A 15,776-nucleotide genomic window follows, 5' to 3' on the forward strand; every position below is an offset into this window, starting at 1 on the left:
AAATAGAGGATCTCCCTGGTAGCACAAGGGGTTAAGCACAGCACTGTGAAGCTATCTGCAGCCTCTGCAGCATGAGTTCAATCCAGGCCAGACAGAGAGCTACCCACGTGGTGCAACAGATCTCTCCTGTCTCACCTGCTGCTCCCCTCAACAGTATATTTCAGTAAGTCTTCCTGTTGTGTTCCCCTCTCTGTCTCTGGTGAATTCTCTCACCTCCTGCATCTCTGTCCTAACCCCAGTTCTTGTATAAATAAATAAATAAATAAATAAATAAATAAATAAATAAATAAATAAATAAATCTTTAAAAAAAAAGACTCTAAAAATTTATCTACCATATAATGTTTGTTATGTTTGTTGCAGTACTATTTATAATAGCCAAAATATGGAAACAACCTAAATGTCCCCAAACAGATTAATAGATCATTACGATTTGGTATATATACACAATAGAATACTACCCATCAATGAAAAAAGATAAACACATGCCATCTGTTGCAACATGGATGGAGCTAGAAGGGATAATGATCAGTGAAATAAGTCAGAAGGAAACGGATAAATACTAGATGGTTTCTCTTATATGTGAACTATAGAGAAACAAAAAGATCAGGAAAAAAAGACAAAGTCTGCAAGCTGAGGCATACAAAAGGGGAGGGGAGAGCACAGGGGACTGTGGTGATGGATCACAGGTGCCATGGTGGTGGGAGAACTATAGGGATTACAAGTGAGTGGAGAAATCAAATACTATCCAAAATCAACAATGATGTAAGAAAATAAATTAAAAAAAAACTGCATTACGAATATTGGGCAGATTATTTTGAAGTCAAGCTAAGTCTTCTACCTGTTACCCAAATTTTCCTTCTGCTATCTACTTATGAGAGCAGTTGATGCATTTCTTTTTTCAGGTCGAACAGAAGGGTGTCAACTTGAATGCTAACACTGTGTCTGCAGAAATTATATAAACAAAATTATACATGGATAGTTTTAGGAACTAAAAGTGTCACAAACCAAGGCTCTAATTAAGACTTGGTATGTCATCACCTACACAATTTAGGTAGTGGTTTGCCATCTTAAAATTTATCAGCTTGTCTACTCAGGACATAATAGATAAGACTATAGAGATACAATGGAATAAAGAATTTTCCAGGTAGCATGAACAGACAGTACACTTTACTTGCAGCGGACATGAATGATCCAGTACTCTAGCAGGACCTTCTTGCCAGTTAATGAACAAAACAAAAATTAAAATGCATTGAGTATTTTCATAATGCTAGATCAATATTATACAGAGTTTCATGAATGGTATCTCATTAGATATGCATAATACTTTGTGACTTTTGTATAATTTCCATTTTATAGATGAGGAAAGTGAGTTTTATGTGGATAAACTAGAAAGTGGGATTTCAAACTCTAAACTCTAACCTGTTTATCTCAAACACTCACTTCATAAATATTAATGAACATAAATTATGTTGTTGTCCTTGATAGGGGGAGAAGGATGTCCTGAGCTAATTCCATAGAGGCTTTGTGGACTCCACCCCCACCCCAGACCAAAGCCATCAGGACATTGGGAAAGACAAATCCCATCACCACCAAAGGGAAGGTTGCTGGAAACTGAGGGTGGAGTTAAGCAGCCAGGTTTGGTATAAAACCAGACATGTGGGCCTTGGGGGGCTCCTTTTGGCTCTCCGCCAGCTCTCGGCTCTTGGCCAGCTCTGAGAGTGCCATTGGGTTTCCAGGTCAGTGGATCGGGTAAGACGCATTTAAGACTTTATTTCCCTATTTTCTCCCTGAGTTGTACATTTCCTTATTTCCCCTTCCCTTGTAAGTAAACCTTTTATTAACCTTTTGTGTGTGCCTGTAGTGGAGTATTAATAAGTCCCTTTTAAGCGCACGGGTGGGGAATCACAGCCAGGCAATCCATTTTATATCGGGGCTGCCCTGTAACATCCTGACAGTACTAGTACCAAATGTGAGGGTACAGGACAGATAAATGATCTGTGTTCATGCCATGCAAACCCTTTGCACTGCAATCCTCTTCATTGAGATTACTCACCTTATGATCATCTATTGTACTCCAACACCCATTGTGGACTATTAAAAACAAAACCAAACCAAAAAAAATTATTACATTACTAGTTATATTTATGATTTTGGAAAATCTACAAAGGATAACATTAAGCTGTTTTGGATATTTAACAATTGGTATCACATCCAGTGCTTTAAAAGTGTCAAATCTAGTTTGATGTAATGCCAGCTGTTTATCTTTTCCTTCACTTTCTTGTAGGGGAGGGGAAGAGAGTGGGAGAGGGAATGAAACAGTAGAGGGAAGAGCACAAGCAAGGGACTATGGTGAAGGTAGGTGGGTGAATTGGTCGTGGGAATTTTATGGGGACTACACCTGAGAGGAGAAAGCAAACACTGTATAAAGATGAACATTGATGTAAAATATATTTAAATAAATGAAAAATAAGTTAATAAAAATATCAGATCTAAAACATTACAGGCATGATTGAAATTTAGAGAATTTCTTCTCTCTTTTTTTAAGTGCCTCTGTTAGCTCTTAGACACACCAGGGTTATCAAAATATTCAACAACATATATAATCCACTTCACCAAGACTGATACAAAGAGGGTGATTTAAAATTTCACAATTTTGGGCCTCCGTGGTGGTGCAAGGGGTTAACATGCAACTTATGAAGCTATCCACAGCCACTGCAGCACGAGTTCAATCCCCGGCCAGGGAGCTACCCACAAGGTGCAGCAGACCTCTCCTGTCTTGCCCACTGCTGCCCTCAGCAGTGTATTTCAGTCAATCTGCCTGTTTTGTTCCCTGCTCTGTCTCTGGTGAATTCTCTCACCCTCCACACCTCTGGCCTGTACCCCAGTTCTTGTGTGCATAAATAAATAAATTTTTTCAAAAAAATAAAAAATAAAAATAAAAATAAATACATTTACAACAAGAAGTATCAAAAAATCACAATGGTTGTATTAAAAAATAAAATTTCACAATTTTGACATAGAGATGAAATTGAAATAGTCATCTATCACAAAATTGAAATAGTCATCATTTGAAATCATGAATTCATTGTGTTGCAAATTGATGTGAAAATCAGATACCTCAAACATACTAAAATTTACAGAATATTTCAAATTAGAGATAAAGAAAACAAGGAAGTGTTATAAAAATCAGGTGAGGGAGAGGGTTCTATCCACGAGATTCTTCAGAATTGATTTTTTAAATATACATATTAGAATGACAGGCAGAACTCACAGTCCTTTAACTTTATATAAAAAGCACACACAAATAGGCTAGCTCACAAAGAACCAAGAATTGGTTTCTCTACATTTATAAGATGGCAATAAATTTTATTTTGTATAATCATAGAGTGATAACCTTCGATTTCTTCACAAGTAAGCTCTTATTCCCATAATCGATTTTCAAAGGTCAGTCTTTATGTATTCAGTCACAGTATTTAGAAAACAAGGGACACAAAGTAAGACAGAATTAAATGACTACCATAACTTTACCAAAGATCAGTTATACTTTAACTACTTTCATAAATTTTATTGGCATGTAACGAATTTTATGGGTGAGGCAGCACAATATCCTCATACCCATGAAGATAATGGTATGGATCAAGAACATTCAAGTAGTTGTGGTGAAACCTGTAATGAGAACAGAGTTCAGATATTTCACTTTCTCTCTGCCTGGCATGATAGAATAGACCTTGAACAATACAATAGATTCACATGAATGAATTCACTCTTTGACCTTGCTTCTTTTGCTCAGTATATATATATTAAATATTTGCCTAAGTTGCTGCCTAAATTAGCCATGTATTTCTTCTAATTGTGAGTAGTTGTGTCAACCAGGGTCCAGTTAGTAACAATATACACAATTAATTAGCCAAAGAAGATAATGCAAGCACACTTAATTAGTATCCAGGTGCTTACTGCAAAGGAGTAAAGAGTGCAAACACTCTATATAGACAGTAGACTTATTTGCAGAGCTGATACAAAGTGTTAAAAAATGGAAGAAATGTAAATGAGCTCCAATGTGGGTTTCTGGATGAGAGAGATTCACTGAGTTACTTTAAACCATATCCGTCAAGCAGCAAAATATAGGGAGGATGCCAAAACTTTGTGGGAAACCACCCCTGGATTGCTTTCAAGGGGAATTACTGAAACTCCTAGAGATGAGCTCAACTAAGAGTTCTGCATACCACAGGAGAATGCTGGGAAAAGCCTACTATGAAACAAGAAGAAATGACCTGTCACTCATTGGGTGTCCCTCTACTGTTTTTTATCAACAAACATTGTATCTGCTGCAAAGAAGAAAAGTTACAGTATCAAAAGTCAGGGCAATGACAATAAATTTCACAGAGGGAAAAAGTGGTTGATAACATAGTGATGTTCATAACATGAATGCTCTATAGCTTGTTCATCCATTTATATTATGAAGATATTCTGGTTGCAACTTTTTCTTTCAATTGAAGGAGCAGTGTCTTCTCCCTCAGGCATTGCTACTACAATGCACCCATCAGCAAAATACACAGAATCCTTCACAACAATCCATGGTGACTCCTCTCCACCTGAATGCCTCCTCTCCCAGCCTGTTTTCCACTCTGGTAGTTTCAAAGTCATATTTTTAGGGTTTGTCATAGGTTTGGCCTTTTAGGAACCTTTTTTTATTTCTCAATATTCCACATATAAGTGATGCCATCTGGTATTTGTCTTTCTCCTTCTGATTTATTTAGTTTAACATAACCCCTTACAGTACCATCTATATAATCACAGATGATAAGCATTTATCTTTTATCATAACTGAGTGGTACACCATTATGTATATATACTACATCTTCCTGATCCACTTATCTATTTTGGGGCACTTAGATACTTTCTGTAGGTTGAATATTGTAAACAGTGTGCAATGAATGTAGGGTGCTAATATCCCTTCAAATTAGTATTTTTGTATTCTCAGGTAGATACCTAGGAGTTGAAGTGATGGGTCAAATTGAAGATCCACCATCTACATTTTGAGAAACCTCCATACTGTTTTCCATAGGGGCTGTACTAATCTACATATCCACTGTATTGTAAAAGGGTTCTATTATCTCCACATCCTCACATACACTTTTTGTTTCTAGTCTTTTTTTATATGGGCCCTCCTCACAAATGCTGGGGTGGTAAGCTCATTGTGGTTATGACTCGCATTTCTCTGAAGATAGATGATTAGCATTTTTCTCTTGTACTTATTGGCCAACTGTGTGTCTTCATTGAAGAAATCCCCTTTAATCTATTCTGTCCATTTTTTATTGGGACATTTTATTGTTTTGTTTTTATTAAGTTGTATGATTTCTTGTAGATCTTGGATGTGAGCCCCTTGACAGATATGTGGGGTACTGTTGCATTGGGCAATATCACACTAATAAAGAAATGGGAGTCATGGAGCAGGCTACAAAATGCAGGATGCTTCTGAAGAGCAATATCCTGGCCTTTTTATTGATAGAAGAATTACACAGCATCAGTTGAAGAGGAAGGAGGACAAAGAGAAAAGGGAGGGGTGAAACTAGAAAAGATGCTGTCATCTGTAGTACATGAGTCTGCCCTCCAGGCATTCCTCATCTGCTTGATGACTTGGTATTGTAACTGAGATCAAGCTCTATTACCCAGCCATGGTTTCAATCTCATCAACAAGTATTTCCACTGATCAGCTTATGGGGTCCCTTATTATACATCAGTCCTTATCCCACCCCCACCCCAGAGTGTGTTCAGGTCATACCTCGTGATGCATAAGTAGGGATTAAGTTTTATGCATTGGCAATCACACCCCCCCCCCACCCCTGCCCTGGTGTTCCTGGTCATACTTGGTGCTGCATAGACTTCCCAGCATGATCCAGCTTTGTGCTCTTGATTGATTTGAAAGGCACCTTGCAGGGTTGGGCTCCTGTACCTAACTGACTGGGCAGCTCTGACCTGGCTTAGCATTTAGAACTGTAGGTAACAAAATGGTGCCCATACAGGCTGCTTAGGACTAGCACATGTCCCCCTTTTATATTTTGCTTAAAGAGAGGAAAGACAGGAGGAAGGGAAATATACAAGTATACCACTGAGAAGAAAGGGGAGTGCTATATGTAGATGGATACATAGTATAGCCTGTAACAGACAAAAAACAACATGGATAATTTGGTGAGTAAATAGTCCAGTGAGCAGGTCGGCTAAAGTTGGAGATTGTAGTCAAGTCACCAAGTTTATCTGGTCTACCTATAGTGGAGGAAGTATTAGTACCTATGGGTGGTTTTGGGTCATTCCCACCTATAACTTGAAAAACTGGGGGGTATATTTCATGGATTCACTTAACACAGGCTTGTGTAGTGGGTAATAAAATTAAGGAACATAAACTACCAAGTTGCTATTATTAAGAGACAGGAAATAGCTGGTATTGGGAAAGTTATAGGAAGATCAGCATAGTTTCAATGTAGGGTTCTCTGGAACAGGCAGCACAAGGGCTTCTTAGAACTAGAAGAAAAACTAACAAAAATAATAAACCTATACCAAACAAAATCCAGATTTTAACTTTGAGAAGTGACAATCAGTTAATTGGATTCAGCCAACAGGAAATGTCACTTAAATATGCCACTGTGGCTTTTTTGCACTTCTTGTTGTAATTGTGCCAATTGTTGTAGTTTGTCTCCAAGGTCCATGACATCATGTCCAAGGTTATTATGGAACACACCATGAAGTTGTCTTTGAATCTCTTCTGAGGAGAGGGTTGTATTAAAATGAATAGGAGTTATATAGAATGGTCTCACAACAATGGTCTCCCATTGTTGTCTCACAACAATAGAGTTCATGTCTAGAGGGCTTGTTGATGTTCACCAAGCCAGAATATAACAGCCTCAAGGGCATCAAGTCTTGATCTGATGTTCTGGAGGACTGCACAGTCGATGGGAAGAGATCCTCTTTTCTCTTTTGGACTCATATGGATGGCATACTGGGGGGTGGCTGAATTGCTAATGGCTGGAACTCTGGAATATGATTGTCCTTCTTTGATGCCGGCTCATGATAGGGGTGTACTGCTTCTGCTGGAACCTAGAGTAGTCCTGTAGGTAGTTAAACAGAAACATACTGTGGGGTAAATAGGAGGGGAAAACTTCAGGCTTTTCCAGCCTCCCCCTGCGCATGTGCACGCGGCCAAACGGCATGGCGTGGTGTGGCTTGGTGTGGTATGGGGTAGCGTGGCGGCATGGCTCAGTGCCGGTGCCGAGGACGGAGGAATACGGGGGAGTGGATGAAGGAGTGTGAAGGAGAGTGGCAGAGCATGACAGAGTGCAGCAGAGTGTGACCGAGTACGGGGATGAACAGCGTAGAGCATGAAGACACCAACAGGGATGCTAGAACCAGTAATGAACCTACCTGGTATGGGTTGGTTGCACTACACATACCCTCTCCCCCATGTTAAAGACTGCAAGATTCCAACCAAGTTGGTCCTTTCCTTGGGTGGCAATACAAGACCAAGGGCCTAGGGCTTGGTTCTAATGGGATAAAATGTTACTTTACTGCCATGAGGCCAGAAGAATTAGGAATGTCATGTTGCTCAATAGCTGTTAGGCCAGAACAATTGCAATTTAAGAAGTTAAAAGTAATAAAGCTTTGTATATTTGTTTTTCTGGAAGCATTTTACTCTCCAGACCCCCCCCCCGCCCCCCCGCCCCCACTTTTTGTTTTATTAGAAAAAGTTTAAAGTGTTAATTAGCACATTTTATGACAATAGCTGTGGGGTTATAGGCGTACCAATGTATAGAATGCCCAAGTGAGATGAAAAGGCTATACGAGATTTAAAAGTATAAGCAGGACCATTGTCAGTTTAATATGGGAAGGATGACACTTGATGGCAAATGCAGAGTAGAGATGACACATGATCTGAAAAGAATGATCACTGAACTGTGACATAACCCATAGAAATATAAAAGGAATTTATTTTACCATGAAGGTGAGATAAATGGCCAAAAGAAGGGAAGTGGGTGATATCCATTTGTTATAATTTATCAGCTTGAGCGTCAAGTGGGTTAATACCTGAAAGAAAAGTGGGGCCAGAAAGTTGACAAACAGCACAAGCATGAACAATATCCCATGTCTGTATAAGGGGAATGCCACATGTTTTTGCCAGACTCTGAACTCCTTGATGACAAAAGGAATGACAAGTTATAGCATCTCTAAACATGTTGAACACCCTAAGGCTTGTATCAGGTATCTCATGCCTTTAGATAAAAGACCTGGGAGGCCAGAATAACTATGAATGTGAACAATAAAAAAATGGGATGAACACATTTAGGAAGTATAATTTGTAAAGAAATGAAAGCTGAAAGTAGGGCTTTATCAATATTAGTGTTAAGAAGAGCAGAGGAGATGTCTTGTACCAAGGAGGTCATATACAATGAGTCAGAAAAGATATTATGTGCCATGAAGGAAGTGAAGAAACAGTTAAAATAATAGCTGCTAATTTAGTGTTGGGTTGGAGGGAAAGGCACAATATAGGCAATTTGTCAAGGGGCATCTGAGTCTGCCAGACCACGAAGGAAATGTCTAGGAAGATAGTAAGAGCCTGGGAACTGGGAGAATTGACAATACTGAAGGAATGAATAGGGAGAAGCTGCAGGGATTGAATGTGTTAATGAGGGGGGGTGGTACAATAAGGGAATGATCCAACTTAGTCATGGAAAACAATTTGAAATTGCTCTGATTGAGCAAGGAGCCATTTTGTCTCCTGTTTGGAGAAACCCATGTTAATAGAGCCAGAATCACAGCAGGATAATAACTGACAACAAAAATGTCCTTTGTGTAACAAGAAACATCTGTGAGAAAAAGAGTAGATGATTTTTAGGCTAGGAGGGAAGAAAAATCCATTTAATAATGTAAAAAGGTGAAGTTAATCGTTAAATATTTTCTGTAGGAGAATGGGGGGTGTTTAAAATAATTAAGGGGAGAGAGAGATTTTAGGGTTGTACCTGTTCAAACCAAACAAGAGGAGTGAAGTCAATTGTTAAGAAATGTTAATTGTTGTTTTGTTTTATGAGTGAGAGCATGAGGAGATGCAGGGGCTGGATAACCTTTTAGGGAAGTAAACGGCTTGGAAAGAGCCTAAGTGGGAAACCCAGGAGTTGGAAGTATCCAATTAATGTCCTAAAAATTGTTGTAAAGTCATTAATCTGACCAGGTCCAGTAAATGTAAAGTAGGAGTTTTAGGAATCTATAGACTAAATAATTGTCAGGCTTTTCTGCCCTCCCGCCATCAAGATTGATGATGGATCCCTGCGGTCCTGAATGCATGCCTGATGGTGGGCACCTGGAGTAGGGTGTGGGCATACGTAGGTGGATACATCTGGACTGAGAGACTGGGCTTATAAGGGCGGTGCCACTAGGAAGCCAGCAGGGAATGGAACAACCAGAAGGAAAACAAGCGAAAAAGCAGCACCAGCAGAGGGCAGAGACCAGGAGAATGCCAGTGAGCCCAGGAAGTGTGAAGATTCGCCAGAGGCTAGGAGGCCTGATAGTTCCCAGGCACCCCTGTCTGCCATGTGTCTGGTAAAATCCCAAATAAAGCCTGAAAAAGCCACCGAGGGTTCCTAGGACTCTCTCCTTTACCCTATCTGCTCTAATCATAGAGGTCCTGCCCTATGGTCTTCCAGCTGTTACTGAGTCCTGAAGACCTTACTATTTTAGAAAAAAGTTTTTACAGGATTAACAAACTTACAGACTTTTATGACACACTTAATTACTTAGAGTGATAGGCTTTTTATGAGTAGATCTGTTTGTTTTTTGACAAGGCTCAGCAATGGTGATAGGATAAGATTATTTTTAAGTAACATGAGGGTAAAAGCACCAAGATTTCTGGATTACCTAAACAGTCTTTAATTTGTTACAGAAAGTTAATGAAAGCAGCTTTAGAACACCTTAATTTTTTTATATGCAAAAGGAGTAAAGATTGGTGTTTCATGGGTACACTACTGATATTAAAGTTAATTTAAATATTTTTATAGTAAGTTATTTAAGCACGTAAAATTTTTGTTTAAGATACCTCTATCAGCTACTTAATACTTTTTATCTTATTATTTAATACCATTACATTGCAAAGATAACCATTTATTTAAACTCTCCGGGACCTTTAATGTCTATTTTTAATATTTTTTTAAACACATGTGTAGGGCAAGGTAAAAGTGTCAGGCTTTTCTGCCCTCCCGCCATTAGGATAGATGACGGATCTGTGATCCTGAATGCTTGCCTGATGGCGGGCACCCGGAGTAGGGTGTGGGCATAGGTAGATGGGATTCACCTGGGCTAAGACTGGGCTTTTAAGGGTGGCATCACTGGGACAACAGCGGAAGCGGAGATAGAGAAAGAGAGAGAGAGAGAGAGAGAGAGAGAGAGAGAGAGAAGAGAGGGAAAACTTGCAGACAAACTATAGATCTGAGGCATACAGTAGGGAAGGAGCAGGGAGATGGGTCAAAATAGGGGAAGAACACAAGGGACTATGTGAATGTTCACAGGTGAGATGGTGGGAGATTTATGGGTACTACACCTGAGGGGAGAAATAAAATATTGTACAGAAATAAACACCAATGTAAGTGTAGGGTAAAGAAAATGTCAGGCTTTTCTGCCCTTCCGCCATCAGGATAGATGATGGATCCTTGTCCTGAATGCATGCCTGATGGCGGGCACCTGGAATAGGGTGTGGGCATAGGTAGATGGGATTCACCTGGGCTAAGACTGTGCTTTTAAGGGCGGCGTCATGGGGACGCCAGCAGCAGCAGTAGAAGCCAAGAAGCCGAGAAAGAAGCCCGAAGCAGAAGCAGAGAACGCCAGAGAACCCAGATAGAGTGAAGACTTGCTGGGGGCTGGGAGGCTGGGAGCCAGCACCCCCACCTGCCATATGCCTGGTGAACCCCAATAAAAAACCTGCAAAACCACTGAGGACTCTGACTCCTCCTTTACCCGGCCTGCTGGATCAGAGAACCTGCACTGTGCCCGTTCCTGCCCTTTACAGTAAGAAAATAAAAAGTTTAATAAAAATAAAAACCTAAAAAGGAATATACACACACAAGGGAATACCACTGAGATATTAAAAAAAGGAAAAAATGATGAACTCTTCCCATTTGCAACAACATGGAATAAAATGCTCAGCAACATAAATAGAGACAATTAGTGGATGTTTTCACTTACATATGGAATACAGAGAAACAAAACAGATTGTCAGGCAATACCAAACCAATAATGAACCCTAGAAATCTGACTGGGGATATTAGGATACTGTAAGGTTGGGTGGAGGGCAACATTTTTAGTTTCCAGTGGACTTTGGAGAAGGGCTTTTGGGACCTTTGTGGCGGATGTGGTGAGGTAACATACATTTAAGGGGTGTAATCCTATATCTTTGAATCATACACAGTGCTGCAAATGAGTGTTACTTTAATAAAAAAAAAAATAAAAATAAAAAAAATTAAAAAATAAAAAATAATAAAAAATAAAAAAAACACTAATTCAAAAGGAAACCTGCCCTCCTACATTCATTGCAGCACTATTTACGATAGCCAAATATGGAGACAACCTAAATGCCCCCAAACAGATGAATGACCCAAGAAGATGTGATATAACAATGCTATACGACTTAGCAATCAAAAAAGATATTCATTACATTTGCAGCAACATGGATGGGGCTAGAAGGGATTATGCTAAGTGAACACAATTTGAAATTGAATATTCAGACAAGAAAATAAGGGAGTAGCAGGGAGCAAAAAAGATCAACAGAGGTGATAAACAATCCTTCAAGGGCCTCCTTGGTGGCGCAGCAGTTGAGCGCTGGGTTGCGAAGCTGCCCACAGCCTCTGCAGCTCCGGTTCGATCCCTGGCCACCAGCGAGGGTCCCATATGGTGCACAGACCTCTCCTGCTGCCCGCTGCTCCCCTCAGCAGTGTATTTGGTCCTTCTGCCTGTTCTGCTCCCCACTCTGGCTCTGGTGAATTCTCTCACCCTCCCGCGCTTCTGACTGTACCCAGTGCTTGTATAAATAAATAAATAAATTAAAAACAAAAAAACAAAAACAATCCTTCAAAAAGCTAGATTAATTGACTACATTGAATGGAAAACCGAATTAGAAAACTTCAAGATTATTATATATGAAGGAACTGGGTGGAAAAAGAATGAAGATGAAGTAAGAAAATGAACAAACACTTTTAAAAATCATCCAATCCCATTAGGCAAGATCTTCTCTCCGGGAGAACTGCACTCTCTAGCAGTGGTAAGTCGGGTGCTTCAGGGGTAGTCCGAGAGTGCACACTGTGGGGAGGGTATAGCACTACTGACTCCCCACACTGACCCTAAGCTATCAGAGTGCCCTTTGTTTGCAGGCTGTGTTCACTGGGATTACTCATATTTTCTGACTTCACACTCTGGGAGCACGTCCAAAGGTCATGCAATGGGTGTGAGTGAGTGGCTTCCTTGACTTTTCAAAGTCCTTCCTGCAGATAAGGCTATGAGTGATATTCCTAGAGGGGTTGCACTTTTCCGATGTACAGGGGAGTTCAGGGACAGGGGAATGAGCACAGAGCTTGCACCAACTCCAGATCCAGCTTTGCTCCTCTGCCAGCTCCCCAAGATGGGCACACAAACCCTACTCAGCAGACTCTGTGATCATAAGCAATTTTCTACTTCACTCTCTGGGCATGAACCCAGAGATCACATACCTGGGAGGGGTGTGTTATTTCCTGGCTTCCCAAGGCCAGCACAGACAGCACTGGACGCCCAGAGATTGGAAGGGGATAGACCAGTGGTTTTCCCCACTGCTAAAACTTGTTACTGGCCTCTTTGGTGCCCTTCACTGAATGATTAGATAAGCCTGTGCTCTTGCTGAGAAGTGTGCACCCCCTGTCCTAGACTGGATCTCAGGAGATCCTGGGACACTGGGGAGAGGAGTGCAAGGATGGGTGTCCCTGTTGGTGAACTGACACCATTCCTGACTTCCTCCTTCTTGGTCTTTCCAATGTTTTCTGACTGTCTTCCTTGCTGAGTCACTGGTCCTCATGGCCCCAGCGCCATTCCAGACATGGCTGTTCACTGAAGATGCCTATCCTTAGTGTACCTGAAGGAAGACCTCATGCTATCTTTCTGTCCATTCACTATCTTCAGTTATGTGATCAATTGAATTGTGTTAACATTTTTAATATGTGGGCATATTCTGAGGAAAAAAAGCTATGGGCAATTATAAATATCTGTAGTGGATGTTTGCATGGACAGGCTCTACACGTTTATGGAATTGGAGATGTAAAAGTAAGAATTAGCTAAACTCAATGTCCTGCGTGGATTTATCATAAACTGTAGGATTCATAAGACTATACTGCAAAAACTTTTATTGGCACCATATATACACAATTCCTACTCTGTACAAGGTAAATACATAAATCTAAGAAGTTGGCTTGAAAATAATTTACTTGAATTTCTGTGACATTCTTTTGGAATTAAAAATAAAAGCAGTAAAAGTAACTACTTTTCAGTTGTGTATGTGTATGTATGTGTGTGTGTGTTCATATGAGCCTATAAATCAGGATTAAAGCAAGTTGACTTTATGGTCATGTGAGTTCTGCTACCATAAGTGTGGGGTGGAGAACAGTCCAGTCCAGAGTCCGATTCTCTGGAGCTTCCTGCCCTTGTGTTACTCTCTTATCCCTAGAGATTGCAGCACAGGGAGGAAGACAGCTGGGTGGTCTGACTTCATCTTCCAGGTAATTATCTTGGGGCTAAAATGAGTAGAGATATGGAATGAATGTGTGTGAAGGGGACATTGTTTACTTGATCACTAAACCTGGTGAATTGAAAGAAATGTTGTTTACAGGGAAATTAGAAGGGGGAGAGAAAGATAGAGAGAAAGGGAGAAATTTCTTATGAAGGGCCTAAAAAAGATTCATGGAAACAGTGCAGAATTTACAAAGTGCTTATTAAATAATACAACATAAAACAGGATTTGAAAAACATAGCAATATTTAAATGCAAATAAAAAGTCCTCCAAGATTTCAAAACAATTCTCTTTCTCATACCAACCTCCAAGTAAAAGCTTTATTTCTTTAAAATCAAAAGACTCTGCCAATTAGACTTTTGTGAACTATTTCATAACACTATGTTCTGGCATCCACAAGAGAAAACATTATCTTAACTTGGTCATATTTTTCTATACATATTTGCCAGATATTTTGTAAATATTTTCCCCTTTTGTTTCCTGAGTATGTCTTTTAAAGAGCAAAATTTAAAATTTTGCTAAGCTTTAATTTATAATTTTTAATGACTCATGTTTTTTATGTTCTTCCTAAAACAATAGCCTAATCCAGGTCATGAGAAGTTTCTCTTACGCATTTTCTAGATTTATAACTTTTGTATTTACATGTAGGTCTTTGAGCCTTTTTGGTTTTATAATATTGTGAGGTAAGAGTCATTGACTGCATTTTCCTTGTAGATATCTATTTATGGAAAAATTATTCTTTTTCCCGTTAAATGACTTTGACAATTTTGCTCCAAAGTAATAAAGTGTGTGTGTGTATTTATCTGTAATCCATTCCATTATCCCTTCCTAACCACGTTTATTGTTACATATTCTTAACGCTAGCATCATACTTCTGAGTTAGTGAAACCTTTGAAATTAAAAGAAAAGGAATATATTGGCCCTCCAACTTTTTCACCCATTTAGTATTGCTTTGAGTCTTCTAGGTTATTTGATATCAGTTTGTGAATTTCAACAAATTAAAAAGGAAGATAAATGGTGGTGATTATATTGATGTTATAGATGAGTGTGAGAATTCAAATTCTACCAATAATAAGCCTCATGATTTATAAAAAAATGGATTTTCTCTCAGTCATCCTTTCTCAGTATTTTCTTAACAACAATCTGTTGTTTTCATGGGAGAGATCCTGTGTTTTTTTTATTATGTATGATATTTGGTATTTTATAATTTTGGTATTAACAAAAAATAAATTTTCTGTATTTATCAACTCTTTGTTGCTAATATATATCATGTAATTTGACATTTGTATTAACCTTGCATCTGTGATCTCACTAAATTTATTATTGCAGTTATTCTCTAAATTTCTTAGAATTTTTTCATGTATATTCTAAATATATGCAAATGAAGATAGTTTTATTATTTTCCTTTATAAGTTTTATTATTTTTTTTTTTACTTTTTATTTTTTTAAAGATATTATTTATTTATTTATTTATTTATACAAGCACTGGGTACAGTCAGAAGCGCGGGAGGGTGAGAGAATTCACCAGAGCCAGAGCGGGGAGCAGAACAGGCAGAAGGACTGAAGTACACTGCTGAGGGGAGCAGCAGGCAGCAGGAGAGGTCTGCGCCCAATGTGGGACCCTTCTCCGGTGGCCAGGGAACAGCCAGGGATCAAACCGGCGCTGCGGAGGCTGCAGGAAGCTTCACAACCCAGTGCTCAACCGCTGCGCCACCAGGGGAGGCCCCTTTATAAGTTTTATATTATATCCTTCTTACTGAAATGCTAGTAACTTGTGTAAATTATTGATGAGAAATAGTGAGAGTGGGCTCCCTTTCCTATTTTTAAAATTTGGAGAAAATATGTAATATTTCACCACTAGTTACAATATAAGATTTAAGGCTTTCTGTAGAGATCACAGATTAGATTGATGAAACCCCCCTCTATTAGTACTAGTTAAATAAAATTTATTTTTTTAAGACCAGAATGGATGATATATAAATTAAAATACTT

This window comes from Talpa europaea (genome assembly GCF_964194135.1).
Source record: "Talpa europaea genome assembly, chromosome: 2".
Classification (NCBI taxonomy): domain Eukaryota; kingdom Metazoa; phylum Chordata; class Mammalia; order Eulipotyphla; family Talpidae; genus Talpa; species Talpa europaea.